A 12,641-nucleotide genomic window follows, 5' to 3' on the forward strand; every position below is an offset into this window, starting at 1 on the left:
TGCAGTTGGAAGGACGGGTCCCGCACATCCACTCTTTCACCGATAAATTTTCTGAGGTCCTAAATCTCTCTTGCTGTATCGGATGCGAAGGATGATCAGTGATTTTGCTTCCTTTTCTTCCTGAAATTTATGGACACTAGGTAAAATATTTACACCTGTCCGTACATCTAGCACCGAGACATTATTTTTTAATGCTTATTTTACTTAAAGCCATGAAGAAAGTTTCTCATTTTGTTTTCTATTTTGGTGGTGGTGGTGTCGTTTCCATAGCAGTAGAGATGTTGGAACTAACAGGGACGCGGAGATTAACTGTAAAGTGTTTCTGGAATTCTGACGTTGGAGCCTGTAAAACTATAATTTCACAGCTTCAATAAATGTGTGAACATTTGCATATTTCCTATAACCACACATTTACCTGTTCATAAACACATTACAAGTTCCAGGTTGGGAGAGAAGACACAGCTGTGCGGAGACAATCCTGAGAGGGCCTCTTGCTTTTCTGCCTGTGCTGGGATCGAAAAACCGCCTGATCCAGACTGTTTCCCAGGATGTTTTTATTATGGGAAACAGCCTTGAAAGATAGAGGTGATGTCTCCATCCAGACTTTAGGACTCGCCGTTCTCTCTTCCTTTTCCGCACACCTGGGAAAGATGATGTGAAAGCCTGAGAGCGCCTCCTTTGGTGCAGGGGGCAATGTCAAAGCAAGCGAGACCCCAGTAGTGCCAGAAACCTGACACCAGCCCCACACAGTAACCACCAAAACAAACAAACAAACAAACAAAAATCCGAGCTAGTCTCCTTTCTCTCTCAAGTTACCTTGGATCTACTCGGGTAACCACCGTTCCCTCCCCATAAATCTTATTATATGAGTAGTAAACATTTTCATATTCCTCTGCTATGTGTAGCATCATTGGATGCCTGACACTGAACCAAATTTTGAGTGGGGATCCACCGTGGCAATACAACCTGGTCCTAACATTTGGCATTCAGAGCAGGCTTTTGGTGATGTTCACCATCATCCATTTTCAGGGTGCTTCTCCTCTGTTTTTTGTTTGTTTTTGGCTTCCAGCTGGCTCTGATGCCCCAAACAAGCATGCACTTTGAGCATTTATACTTTTACTTGCGAATCAGCTCACCCTTAAGGGGGTCCTTAAAAAAAAAAAAAAAAAAGGGAGACAGAGAGAGAAAGAAAAGAAAGAAATCTGGGGAGGATACAAAACTAGAACAGAGATCCACAATTTGACCTAATTGGAAATCTACAATTTACTAAAAGAATCGATAGAACAAAAAAGTTAAAAGGGGGAGATTCTCTTTTGTGCCTCCCTAAGCTAGATGCTGATTTGGTAGGATCCCACTAAATTTAAACATAGTACCCCCGATAATGTTAGTCTGTTACCGAAGATAAAATGGACATCAAAGAGGTATGTCTCATCTTAACCATTGGAACTGTGGTTTTGCATAAATTCCCCATGGTCATAGCACATGTTGTCATAAATGTCCAAGAGAAGGCATAGATAATCTGACCCACTGAGAAATAAACTGAAATCAAATCAAGCCATTGGCACTTACACATTGGGTTCACGAAATAGGATGTTATAGGTGTCTCCATCTCCAGTTACAATAGATAATAAGACTAAATGTTAATTAAAACAAGGCATTCAAGATTTGAAATCCATTATGCATGATCTATTTAGTGGAAAGATTAATTATTCCCACTGCTTCTCTGTTTTACTTAAATTTCACCTCTTGTTTAACTTGAAAAGAATGGATTGCATCTCACAGTGAGTTACTACAACCCAAATGCTGTGTTCCCATCCAATGTTGTCTAATTACAAGCAGCGACTGGTAAATATCTGGCCATTACAGATTTGGCCAGTATGTTCTGTTCAGGGCTTATTTCAACAGCTTCCCAGCTATAATTTTCCTTCACCTCCAAAGGGAAACCAGGCAATCCCACGTACATCAACAGCCTTGCCCTGGCAAGATTTTTACTTCATCCAGCTTACTCTAGGAGAACTATTCTATTATGATTTACATTGATGACATCCTTCTTGAGAGATTCATTTGAACACTCAACCTTGGTTGATTTCCTGAAAGTTACTTGGTTAACTGAGAGCATCTCTATCCCTAACACTGTCAAGAAATAGCTATTGACCCTCTCAAAACCCACAACATGAAAACAAACCCAACATCTTCTAGGCCTTTTGGGATTCTGGAAGCAACATATACCTTAAATTTCACTTAGGTCCATTTTTTTCTGTTACTTGCAAATCAGCCCACCTTTAATGATGCCCCTTCCAATGAAGCTGATTAGAAACTAAGTTGGAATTTTTGGGGTACTCCTATTAGTGCCCCCAGAAATATCTTCTCTTTAGCAATTTCCTCATGCTTCCTGGAGACTCTGGGCTCCTGTGCTGACCTGCTTAGATTTGCTTAGATTTGTGTCATTGCCATCGCCAGTCACATGCTGGAATTTATTGGACATAGACGCTCCCACAGTGGCAGAGACTGTAACCCTCCCTACCCAGCTCCCCACAATGCCTTGAATTATGGGCCAAGAACCCCGCCAGGTCACCACAGCTACCTAGACCTCCTTACTACCAGATGGAGCCAAACTCAAGCCTTCTGGCCTATTGCCCCTGGGGGAGGGTTGGTCTTCACTGTTCTCAATCTCTTGCCAGATGCCTTGGTGCAAAGGAGGTACGTATAAGTGCATCATGGATATAAGTGCATCATGTATTTGTTTATGTTTTTCAACTATCACAAGATAGTTTTTGTCCCTCTTTTTATATAATCACGTATGTATTAGTCTGCTTGGGCTGCCATAACAGAATATCGTAAACTGGGGGGCTGAAACAATAAAACTTTATTTTATCATAGTTCTGGAACCTAAAAGATCCCAGATCGAGGTCCAACAGTGTCAGTTTTTGGAGATAGCTCTCTTCCTGGCTCGTAGGCGGCTGCCTGTCTTCTCACTGTGTCCTCACATGCTAGAGAGGAAGAGAGAGCTACCTGGTGTCTCTTCTAAGGACACTAATCCTATCAGTTTAGGGCACATTTTTAATATTACCTTTTACCTTAGTTACCTCCTAAAGGCTCTATCTCCAAATACAGTAATACTGTATTACTGTGTTATTCATATATTACTATATCATTCAGTATATTCATATACTGAGGTTTAGGGCCTCAGTATATGAACTTGGGGTGGAGTGACATAATTCTGTCCCTAGCAACCTATGACATTTTCTCATTCCCCATTTCTCGTGGGAAAGATGTGGGTATTTATTAGAAATCTTGTGCAATTCTAGATAAAACCCTTTGTAAGAAATAAAAGAATACATTACTGGTTCTTCAAAATATACCACAAATGTCATCTGTCACATTTGGCTTTATGTTGAAGAAGCAGTAAATACTTGAAAAATATAGATAATGTAATCTATGTAGGTGAATATGAAAAAGAATCTCTGGATATATTTAAGTATAAAAAGCCATGTACAGAACGCTACACATAGCACACTCATACTATAAAAATAAAGAAACAAAAAAGAATTTCTATTCTTGCATATGTGTACATGAATAGGAAAAAAACAGAAGAAACTTAATAATGGTTATGCTGGAAAGGTGCTAGGAGGCCTGGGGGTCTGAGGTGAGAGAACAATTTGCTTTTTGGTGTACCCTACTTCCACGTGAATTTTTGCTGCATTTATCTATATTTTTCCCTTCAAAAATTCACAACAAATAAATCTGATGTTCACTGGAAAATTGCCTGAATCCAAGTTTTAGTTTTGCCTGCTTAAAGAAAGACCTTTATCTTATTCCTTGAATGGACGGCCATCCCCATGGAGGAAGTCCTCAAACCATATAGTATCTCTGTTCTTTGGACCGTCAGTCTGCTGGCGGAGACTCTGCTTGGGATCTGAGCATCCAGGCTTCTAGCTCAGTGCCTCACATCACAGTGAGATTTTATGTAAGGGCTGCTGGATGAATAATTAGATGTCTTGCTGGGATTGGTGAGTCATCAGCCTCAGTGTGAATAAAGTTACCAGGAGCCATGGTAGAACATATCAGAGTGCTCAGTCTATCTCAACTGAGAGGTTCTGCTGTCAAGCATGCAGGGAAACCTGGATCTGCTCCCAGCCCCATGCTGCCCCCTTGAATGGCATGCAGTGTGATGGAGGCTGTAACTGTCTGGTGGGCCCTGTTCATCCTGGGAAACGTGGGGTGAAGATCCAAAGATGTCAGCTGAGAAGAGAGCCAGGAGAGAAACCTGGGGATCACACACATCTGAGAGGGCTGAGAGGGAAAGATAACCTGTTGAACAGACTGAGAAAGTGCAGTCTGAGCCCAAGGTGCAGAATACAACATATACTCAAAAAGCAGTTATATTTCTATATTCTGGCAATCAACAACCCTAAAAAGTAATTACGATAATTCCGGTTATAGTAGCCTTAAAAAGAAAAAAGTACTTAGGAATAAATTTAGCCATGGTGCTTTTAAGATTTATACATTGAAAACTATAAACCATTGCTGAATGAAATTATAGAAGACCTGAATAAATGGAAAGATATCTCATGTTCATGGATTGGAAGCCTTCATATGAAGGTAGTAGTGCTACCCAAAGCAATATACAGATTCAGTGCAATCCTTATCAAAACCCCAATTGTCTTTTTTTTTTTTTCCAGAAGTGGAAAAGTTGATCTTAGAGTTTATAAGCTATTGCAAGAGATGCCTAATAGCCAAAACAGTGTTGAAAAAGAAGAACAAAATAGGAAGCAAGCACAGAGTAAAGATGTTATTGGTTAAATTTGACTAGGCTCTGATGCTGTAACAAGTGAACAGTGACATCTCAATGGCTTGGCCCACAAAGTTTATGTTTTGCTCTTTTGATATCCAGTACTGGAGCTGTGACTGCACCGAGCGAGTCTGAGACCCATATTCTCTGATCTCGTGACACCACCATCACAGAGCTGTTGCAGCAGGACTCAGGAGAGTAGCAGGTCTGGTTTCCAAAGAGTACAGTGACTTGCTGCCAGTATTCCGGCACGGAAAGTAACTGCACAGTGGAGAAGCATGCAAACACTACCGTAGTCAGGAGGTCATCAGGAATGCATCACGTTGATAGCAGGTACCCTTGATGTGTGGTAAAAACAGCACTTCATCTCTGTGGTCGTCTTCTCAAAATTCATAGCCCTAATCTTACCATAAGAACATAGAACAAACTGAAATTGAGGGACATTCTACAAAAACCTGACCAGTATTCCTCTAAACTGTCAGGGGACATCTGAGGACCTGTCACAGACCAGAGGAGCCCAAGGTTATATGACGCCCAAATGAAATGTGATATCATAGATGGGATCCTGGAACAGAAAAAAGAGGACATTAAGGAAAAACATGAAATCTGAATGAAATACGGAGTTCAGTTACTAATGTATCAATGGTTGTGAAAAATGTACTACAGTAGTGTAGGGAAACTGGGTATGGAGGACGCAGCCCTTTGTACCTATGGGATTTGCATCCACAGATTCAACCAACTGTGGATCAAAAATATTTTTTAAAAATTCCAGATAGTTCCAAAAAGCAAAGCTTGAATTTGCCACACCCAGTAATGATTTACATAGCATTTACATTGTATGAAGTATTGTAAGTAATCTAGGGGTGATTTGAAGCATACAGGAGGATGTGCATAGGTTATAGTATGCCATTTTATATAAGGGACTTGAGATCTGTGGATTTTTGTATCCTCGAGGGTGTTGGAACCAGTCTCCCTGCAGACACCAAGGAACGTCTGTATATATGAGAGCTCTCTCTAGTATGCATGCAACTTTGCTGTAAATCTAAAACTATGGTAAAACAACAAAGTTATTTAAATACTATATGAAAGAGCAACGCCACGATGGTCTGTGACTCTTATGTGCCAGGCAGGAAACAACACACATCGTGTCTACACTCATGTTATCGGCTAGTTCTAGTGACACGACACCACTTGTTTGCAATGTGGCTGGGATCCTTGGGAGCCACCTTGCATGCAGGCTACTATATCCTTGAAAGAAAAGGAGAAAGAAAGAAGAAAAGAAGGAAGAAGGCAGCCTGTGGCGGGGGGTCCCAGTGTGTGGAAACCTTTCCTCCTTCACAGCTCCCTCCCACTGGTGCAGGTCCCGTCCCTATTCTTTTGTCTCTGTTTATTCTTTTTTCTTTTGCCCTACCCAGGTACGTGGGGGAGTTTCTTGCCTTCTGGGAGGTCTGAGGTCTTCTGCCAGCGTTCAGTAGGTGTTCTGTAGGAGTTGTTCCACGTGTAGATGTATTTCTGATGTATTTGTGGAGAAGAAGGTGATCTCCGCATCTTACTCCTCCACCGTCTTGAAGGTCTCCTCTAAACCTTTTGAATTGCAGGTGGCATCAGCTTCCCCTTTTTGTTTGTTCTTTTACTATGGGATGAGTATTTGGTTTTAATTTAAATACTCTGAGATACAAAATATGACTCATTCCCTATCACAGTTCATGTCACACAAGATTCCTTAAGACAGGAACCCCGTCAGTATGATACTGAATCCGGAAAGGCTGGCCCTGCTTTGTACGGTACAGTGTAACTCAACAGGATGGGGCCAGCCCACCTGCTAGATGCTAATTAACCTAAAGAGTTCATTGTTATGCACTGAATCTCCTTTGGACCCATTGCTTTTAAGAATTACCATCGTCTTCCCTACAAGACTACTTCAGAAGCTGTCTGGCTTTTACCCTTACGCCTCCTGTGTAAAAACTGAAACTGTTCTAAATTTATCAGTGATTAGTTTCTCAGCCAAGGAATATTTTGTATGTATGTTCCTCTCTGAGGCACTTTACAGTCTTGAGCTCTGGTTGCTCCAACTTGTTTTAGCAAGTTGCTCTTCCTCTCCTTCCCCTTCCTGCATATGCCTGCAAAGGCACGCAGCAAACTTCTAATATGTAGTGTGAAACGTATATATGTATGTGTGTACATATGGGCACACACAGGCATGTCTCTGTGCGTTTATACGCACACGGACATTATCTATAAATTCATCTAAAAATGCCTATATCTCTTTCCTGCAGAAGTGAGATTTGGAGGGAGCAGGTCTATGTGTGCCATTTTGTAAACCCTTTTTTAAAACAAAACACAGCACTAAAATGTATTTACTTTCTTTGCCATTTGAAAACAACTTTTTAAAGAGAAAAAGCCAAGTTATTTTTGTTGCAGGAGAATGGGGTGAGAGAGGATGGTCATGTCCCAGGTCTCAGGTGAGTCCCTGGGATGGGCTGCCAAGTGAGGGTCCTTGGCTTCCTGTGGGAAATAATTCAAGGGCAAGCCATATTAAGTGAAAGCAGGTTTATTTAGAGATACACACTTCATAGGTAGAATGCAGTCCATATCAGAAGGCAAGAACAGCCCTGGGAGATAAACGTTTCAAAGACAGAATGCAGTCTGTCTCAGATGGTGTGAGCAGCCCCGAAATGATATACAGTGGTTAGTTTTTATGGGCTGGATAATTTCATATCTAATAAGTAGGAGGATTATACCAACTATTTTGGGGAAGCGGGCATTTCCAGGAATTGGGACACCATCCACTTTTTGGCCTTTTATGGTCGGCCTCTGAACTGTCATGGCACCTGTGGGTGTGTCATTTTGAAACCATGCAACTCAGATTGGGACTTGGACCCACAGGCCAGGACTTGAACCCAGCCAAAACCCAGATCAGGACTTGACCCCCTGTCTTTTAATTGAGATCACATACCTGGTCTCGGGACTTAATGAAGCTTAGGTTCTTGGTGTCTTGTTGCAGAAAGAATTCTGTGAGAGACCAAGCGAAGGTAAGAAGTGGATCTATTTAGAGAGATACACGTTCCATGGACAGAATGCGGTCTGTCTCAAAAGGCAAGAACAACACTAGGAGAAACACACTCCACAGACGGAGTGTGGGCCATCTCGGAAGGTGAGAAGCCCCAAAGTATGGGGTGGCTAGTTTTTATGGGCTGGGTAATTTCATAGGCTAATGAGTGGGAGGAGTATTCCAACTGTTTTGGAGAAGGGGGTGGAGATTTCCAGGAATTGGACCACCGCCCACTGTTTGAGCTTTTATGGTCAGCCTCGGAACTGTCGTGGCACCTGTGGTTGTGTCGTTTAACATCTGCTAATGTATTACAATGAGCATATAATGAGGCCCAAGTTCCACTGGAAGTTAAATCTTTCACCATCTTGATGCCAAAAGCTCAGCTTCTCTGTATGTCGGTGCTGAATCCAATCTCAGAGACAGAGTTTTGGGTGAAGGAGAAAAGGAGAGCTTTAGTACTTTGTGAGGCAAAGGGGGACACAGCAGGCTCCTGCCTCGAAAAATTATGTGTCCCCACTTGGAGAGGTTAATGAGAAGTTTTATAGTAATGGCTCAAAGGGCGTGTGATCAGCTTGTGGACATCCTTCTGGTTGGTTGGTGGTGAGGTAAGTAGGAGTCAGCATCGTCAACCTTCAGGTTCCAACTGGTCTGGGGTCTACATGCTTGTGGGCAGCATACCATCATTAATTGTTAACTTTTCCCACCTGAAGGGGGTTTCAGTATCTGCAAAACAGCTCAAAGATATTGTTGTGTGTATCCATTGATGGGAAACCAGGACCTTGCACCAAGGCTGCACTACTGTTTCTCTTGACTGTTTCTCCCTGGTCTCGCATCGCCTCCTTTCTCTAATTAACAATTGTTTGAATCTGCCAGTTGGAACTCAGGGAAGGTCATGGAGGCAGGTCATGGAGGCCCTGCTCAGTATCAATCTTGGACCTAGTTGGTTCTACCCAGTTTTTGTCATGTCCTCAACAGCTATGTCATTCTTTTAAAGGTTGTACCCTATCCCATTCCCTCCTGTTTCAATTTAGCATATGCTAATGTATCACAATGAGCATATAATGAGACTCAAAGTCTACTGGAAATTGAATCTTCAGCCATCTTGGGCCCAGTAGGTTCTAACCAGTTTTTGTTGTATGCTCAATGGCTATGTCATTCTTGTAAAGGTTGTGCCCTGCCCCCTTCCCTCCTGTCTCATTTTGATACAATTATTTTTAGAATAAAAAATATTCTGCTTAAATATGACAATAAACAAAAGAGTTTTATTTTATGCAGATACTTTTTTCTCTTTAAAAGATAAGTAAACTGAATAATTTTAAAAAGTCCTTGAAAGGAGAGGAAAGAAAATTGGGAGGAATGAAGCCAAACTTTGTTGAATTAAGTATGAGTTGTACAAACAGAGAAATACACAGGTCTCTGGTGAAGTAAGCTGAAGTGGTGATCACTACACTGATCTGCCTCAGTGCAAAAAGTGAGGCCAAGGGCTAAGCAAGGAGAATGGGTGGCTTGTGCTCAAAAAACACAAACTCCCTGATGGCTTTCCAGGAGAAGTTTTTATAGGCAAAATTTGGGGTGAGGGCTGCAGGGTGTGTGACTTTCTTCTGTTTGCTTGGTGGTGAGGTAACAGAGCAGTGCTCCAGGAATCTACTGCTCAGCTGGAAGTTACCATCCTCCCCTTGGGTTGAGGCCTTAGTTCCTACAGAAGAACTCAAAGATAGAGTTATGTATATTCCTTCAGGAGGAACCAGGACTGTGCACCCATGGCTGCATTGTTTCTTTTTTCTTTTTTTAATAAATTTATTTATTATTTTTAAATTATTATTTATGTATTTATTTTGGGCTGTGTTGGGTCTTCATTGCTGCGCGTGGGCTTTCTCTAGTTGCAGCGAGCAGGGGCTACTTTTTATTGCTGTGCGCGGGCTTCTCGTTGCAGTGGCTTCTCTTGTTGTGGAGCATGGGCTCTAGGCATGTGGGCTTCAGTAGTTGTGGCTTGTGGGCTCAGTAGTTGTGGCTCTCGAGCTCAGTAGTTGTGGCTCACGGGCTCTAGAGTGCGCAGGCTTCAGTAGTTGTGGCTCACGGGCTTAGCTACTCCACGGTACGTGGGGTCTTCCCAGACCAGGGCTCAAACTCATGTCTCCCGCATTGGCAGGTGGATTCTTAACCACTGCACCACCAGGGAAGTCCCTGCACTACTGTTTCTTGACTACTCCTTCTTTGTTTTAGCATTCTCTCACTTCCCTGATTAGCAACTATTTGAATCTGCCCTTTGGTACTCAGGGAAAGTCTAGGATGCTGAAGCCTTTTTTCCTACAAACAAGAAACGGGGGACACAGAAAGGATTTGTACCCAGGGAGAGCCCACAGGGTCCTGCTTGATTTCAAAGGCGTAAACCCATGAACCAGAAATTTTTCTTCATTTTTCAGTTGCAGGTCAGGAAACTATTTTTAATTTCATGTTATATAATTTGTGGCTTTAATAAATAGTTTAAAACTTCTCTTATATCCTAGTGCTTAAGAGCATATTTTGGAAGGCGCTTGGCTTTGTATTCCAAGTACTGCTATTAATTTACTAGCTGTATGTAGCTAATGTTACTCTCGTTTTCTTAGTTCCTGTTTCCTCATCTAAAAACAGGCAAAATGATACTTAATCCCATAAGGTTTTGGGGAAATCACTTTGCAGAGGCGGAACCCCTTCTTTTCTCCTTTCTTCTGTCCCATCCTTACTAACAAGTGCACTTTAAATTAAACCTAGATAATTAAAAAAAAAGAAAGAGGGCTCAAACACTCTAAAAACAGAACGCCAAAAATTACAATATGAATAACAGTCATCTAAAGTCTTATCACAGGAAAAGAGTGTTTAACAGAAAACACAATTTTTAAAAACAGATTGCAAGTTTAGAACTTTTTTCATTTTTCAAAGCTAATATTATTAAAAGATTTTTCCAAATGCTGAAAAATTAGAAATATTTTTGTTTTGGTTTACTTATAATTTGTCATCTGATTGTACACGATGACAGGAACATTTCTACCATGCTGTGCTCAATACTCTGAACTTACACAAGTATTTGAACTTTTCATGACACTTGTGGCTCAGTTTATACAAGTCATATTTAGTTAAGCATAACTATATCAGTTATGAAATACAAAAGCTTCCTTCCTTTGGAAGGAAGAAAATAGTGGGCACACTGACCTACTAACACATCATCACAGGAAACATTACATTAAAAATAGAAAAACAGAAATGGCTATATACCAAAATATTCTTTGCTCTTAACGCCAAGTTAAAGACTTTGAAGAATAGTATATGGCCACTTCCATAGCAACTGCCACAGAACAGTTGATATAAGGTATCATAAGAACTTGCGAAAATAGAGTAATGTGATAATCCTGAAAGTGTACAGTCAGGAGATGGTGTAGGTAGTTCTTGTGGATTCTTCGTGTACAATCAGATGACAAATTTCCAGAGCAGCTGACAGGGGCCAGAGCCTCAAATTATCAACCGCACTGTCTCTTACCAAGACTCACTGGAATCCAATTATATGATTTTGTAGTAGGATGAGAGCTTAGATATAAAATGAAGCTGGGGCTAGAATCCGGTGTTCTTTCCTTGATCACTCTGGCCAGGTGGAAGCCAAGAATGGAAGATGAAATACAGATCTGGAGTTTAGGGAGTGAAGTCATTTGTTGAAGTGAGAACAAAGGGAAGAAACAGAGGGTTGGAACTCAGGCTCTAATGTGTTAAAACAAGGCTATAGTTACTGATAGGACTAGAATTACCAATTTTTATCTTTTTCCTTAGGCTCTGACATGGCTCAGCTCATCCTGTATAATTATCTAAAAGCTTGATATTTTGTCCATTGTCCTTTTTCTTTTCAAAAATGATGTTAAAAATGGTGTTACTTGTCTTGACTACTGAGGTTTTGGGCACACCCTTAAATTTTGTGCCCACCAGGAGAGTGAAAATGATGAAGGGACCAAAGCCCTCAATGATTTCATGGAGTTTGGAAGGGACTGAGCCAAGAAAGAAGGGATCAACATTTACATCTCTTCTTTGGTCCACTACTCTGTATCTGCTCGCTTCACTGACTCACCCATGACTCCAAATTGAGGTGGCACCATTACTTCTGATACCCTTAGCTACCTTGATTAAACTACATAAAATTTCTTCTCCTTTGTGTTCTGAAAATGTTAGACATTGCAAAGAACTTTTAATAGAAAAATAATAAAACAAACACCAAATCACAGAGAAGGTAAAGTTTAAAGTACACATATTTGACACTCCTCTGGTCTCACCCTTCACCTTGCCAGTGAATAAAATATGGCTCCACTGCCATGGACTTATGCTGGTATGCCACTTTCAACATACATGCCACTGGTTATTGAGTTTTTTAATAAATTTTGAGAGAGTCGTTGCCTTTCCTCTGATAATCTTGAATTAGGTAAAAGATCTGCATTGGCAGGGTATGATCAGTCTTAAATGCCCCAATGAGAAGGAACAATGGAAAAAGAGACAAGTACAGGAACATTTCTACCATGCTGTGCTCAATACTCTGAACTTACACAAGTAAGGACAACTAGACACTCAAATCACTGAGTGTTTTATTGAACAATTACTGAAGTTGTATGAGCAGAAATCTATAACCATTTAATTATGGCTGGTTTTTAACTTTTTCTGTGAATGTGAGAGTCTGATCTTGCAAAAGTGTAGGCTTGTATTCCATGAGATGTATCTGAGCTGTATGAATCTTTTCTTTTTTTGTACAAATTATATAAATAAGTACATATATGTCTTCAACAA

The sequence above is a fragment of the Phocoena sinus genome, chromosome 5, assembly GCF_008692025.1.
Source record: "Phocoena sinus isolate mPhoSin1 chromosome 5, mPhoSin1.pri, whole genome shotgun sequence".
Taxonomy (NCBI): domain Eukaryota; kingdom Metazoa; phylum Chordata; class Mammalia; order Artiodactyla; family Phocoenidae; genus Phocoena; species Phocoena sinus.